Source organism: Moschus berezovskii, chromosome 12 (genome assembly GCF_049115385.1).
Source record: "Moschus berezovskii isolate FMDL1 chromosome 12, NW_MosBer_1.0, whole genome shotgun sequence".
Lineage (NCBI taxonomy): Eukaryota > Metazoa > Chordata > Mammalia > Artiodactyla > Moschidae > Moschus > Moschus berezovskii.
Window position 1 is genome coordinate 72,987,548 of NC_142471.1, and position 3,603 is coordinate 72,991,150.

At 40.2% G+C, this 3,603-nt stretch overlaps 1 non-coding gene across 1 annotated transcript; it reads right to left on the reverse strand.

Annotated features, from left to right (window-relative positions):
• Positions 1-2,858: 2,858 nt before the first annotated feature.
• On the reverse strand, positions 2,859-2,930 carry TRNAC-ACA (transfer RNA cysteine (anticodon ACA)). The gene has a single exon. It is a non-coding gene; the product is annotated as a tRNA-Cys (tRNA).
• Between the last annotated feature and the right edge of the window lie 673 nt (positions 2,931-3,603).

The window sequence follows — 3,603 nt, forward strand, 5'->3', positions numbered from 1 at the left end:
CTCTCATAATTTAGCCCATGCTTGTACATTGCTAAAATAAATGAGAGAAAATATAAGGCCAGAGAGAAATAGTTCTGTGCAGTTGCTTATAAAGCTGAAGATTGTCAGCAAACCTCTGAGGACACTGTATCTCTCTTATGTAGACGTGTGGATTACACATTGGTTACAGAAAGTCAACTGCATAGCTATAACTTCCCCTGCTACTATAGCATAGGCTGGGCTCCTGAGATATAAGTATACAGAAGGAATTATATAATTGTTCATATTTTATTTGCTTGACAAAGGATAGGGATGCATATATCAAAGTGACACCAAGTGACTACTTTTCAGACAAGCCATGAGTTGTCTTGGCATAGAACCATGTGTAAGTGGTACCCACATCTGTAATCCCCTCATATATTGTAATTATGCTTTTATGGAAAATCTAAATATGTCAAGCTTCCCAGGTAAAAGTCTTACCTGTAGTAAACTACCGTTGTCTTTACCTAGCCAATAGTTTTCTTCTTTCTTGGAACAAGATCACAGCTTTTGAGGAATCACCCCTCCTCCAATGTATATGGTATCAGTGGGACTTCTGATCTGGGAGCCCTATGTGCCCACTGGTGATCAGAGTCAGGCAAGACTAACTCCCTGTCCCTGGAATTTGTCTCTTGTGAGAAAAACAAGGGCAAGGAATGTATAGAGGTGGTCTGTCCAAACTGTGGATATCTAAACCAACTCTCCTCCAAGTTTCATTATCTCTACTTAGACTTTGTCCTACTCTAAGACCCATTTATTCAGTTAACTGTTTCATGTCCTTGCGTTGCTTCACATCTTCTTTTGACTTGATCTACTTTGTTTTTGTCAAACAAACAAACAAAATCCAGACTTTATTCAAAATGATTATTGCAAGGGATGAAGAGGTAGAGAGGGGATTATTACAATAAGCAGAGTGCTCAGATCTTAAGATATGCAAGTGTTCTCAAAGGTTGGATAGAGTTCTTCTGTATGGAAAGGAGTAGGCAAGTTCAGAAAAAAAATAATAAAATAAACAGGTGTAGAAAAATGAAGTGAATAGGTAGTTTAATGGATTGTATATCAGAGAATGTTTTACCCTGAGACCAGGCTACTCTCTGAGCACTGTTAAGTTGTTTGTAGGGTCCGGTTGAGGGTGCGTCAATGTTGGGTGTCTGGGGGAAACAAAGAAATTTAACCAAATATGGTTAAAGAGCACATTATTCCAACTGATCAGTGGAGACAGGCATTTGAGTGAATCATTTAGGAGGCAAAAAATAGGAATTTAGAGATCTGTATCTGATCTCATGATAAGTAAACAAGAAAGGCATTCAGAAGTCTATTTAAGTCATATGGGGAGGGGTTGTTCTTTGTAGTAAGCTGTTTTCCAGTACCATACAAGGGTGAGAAGATTTCTTAAATTTTGCTGTTTTCCAGAATCCCAAGGTTTCAACATTGTTAGTTTCTATTGCCAGCATCCGGTCCCATCACTTCATGGCAAATAGATGGGGAAACAGTGACTGACTTTATTTTTTGGGGCTCCAAAATCTCTGCAGATGGTGACTGTAGCCATGAAATTAAAAGACACTTACTCCTTGGAAGGAAAGTTATGACCAACCTAGACAGCGTATTAAAAAGCAGAGACGTTACTTTGTCAACAAAGGTCCATCTAGTCAAGGACATGGTTTTTCCAGTAGTCATGAATCGATGTGAGATTTGGACTATAAAGAAAGCTGAGCACCATACAATTGATGCTTTCGAACTGTGGTGTTGGAGAAGACTCTTGAGAGTCCCTTGGAATGCAAGGAGATTCAACCAGTCCATCCGAAAGGGGATCAGTCCTGGGTGTTCATTGGAAGGACTGATGTTGAAGCTGAAATTCTAATACTTTGGCCACCTGATGAGAAGAGTTGACTCATTTGAAAAGACGCTGATGCTGGGAAAGATTGAGGGCAGGAGGAGAAGGGGACAGCAGAGGACAAGATGGTTGGATGGCATCACTGACTCAATGGACATGAGTTTGAGTAAACTCCGGGAGTTGGTGATGGACAGTGAGGCCTGGCGTGCTGTGGTTCATGGGGTCACAAAGAGCTGACATGACTGAGCAACTGAACTGAAATGATTGCCTGTAGCAAGATAATTCAAAATAATGAACTACCTCACCTTCCAGATTATTTGATCTAAAGTGACTTTAATTTTTTATGTCATCTGATGCCTGATGCAGGCAGGAAGGAAGGAAGGGGAAAAAAGAGAAAGAGAAAGAGGAAGGAAGGACTGAAGGCAGGAAAGGAGGGAGGAATACAAGGAGGAAGACAAGCGTTCTTACTCTAACCACGTGATGACAGCTGGAGCAAATAGATGATTGCACCTTGGACTCACACGAGAAAGGGGAGTACAATGTATAAATATGCAAACCCGCAAAGGCAAGCACAGACCCAGCTTACTACTCTACGTTTTATCCAGCCTGTGAAATCTCTGGGGACCTTCTGACCATCTCGTCAGTGCATCTGAGAGAAAGGTTTCAGAAGCCTGCCTTGCACAGTCATCCTGGTGCCAGAATTGCATACACATGATATAATGAGATTTCCCAAACTCTTTGTCCTCCAAAATAAGAACCGAAAGTACCTGGAGTGTGAACTACAATGATAGTACAAAGAGCTTCTCTCTTGACTTCCTTTCCTAGTTTCTGCTGCTAAACCTTGCACAGAGGCTACTGTAAAATTCCAAGGGAAGTGAAGTGAAGTCACTCAGTCGTGTCCAACTCTTTGTGACCCCATGGACTGTAGCCTACCACGCTCGTCCATCCATGGGATTTTCCAGGCAAGAGTACTGGAGTGCGTTGCCATTTCCTTCTCCAGAGGATATTCCCAACCCAGGGATCGAACCTGGGTCTCCCGCATTGTAGGCAGATGCTTTACCATCTCAGCCACCAGGGAAGTCTGGTAAAATTCCAGGTATCACCCAAATACAACTGTATGCTAAGATAACCCCTAAGAAAATCTGATGAACCCACTGCCAATGATCCAGAATCACTCTAGGAACAAAATGAAGACCACTGAACATACTTCTTTCCTTAAAACAAAGTGTATCACAGTTCAATATCTTCATTGAAAAAGACAAGAATATATTAAAAAAAAAACAAAACAACTCATCCTCTTCACTTTGACAATCACTGTGGATGTCTTTATTACAGAAATTGTCAGCAAAGAAAAACTGGAAAGACTACTCAAAGAAACACATAAAGTCAATATGTTTTTAAAGGAAAGGAAAATAATCATATTTGGTTTAAAATACCTATAATTTCTCATTAAGATCTTGAAAGTACATTATAAATTCCCATTTTTCTTCTAGGACATGACTCAGTTGTTACTGGCTTATAATAGTTCATCACCTCTTTGTGTTTTTGTGTTTATTTTAACTTCTTCATGCCTCTTTTATGGAGTCCCATCATGGACAACTATCTACTTCTTTTATTAGCACCTTCTTTATAGAGCACATTATTTCCATTTACCTGCTCTTGGACTGTGTGTTAAATCCAACTAAATCGATTTTAACAAGGCCTTTCTTCAATTGTGAAGAAGCAATTAGCACTGGGTGACGTCACCCAAA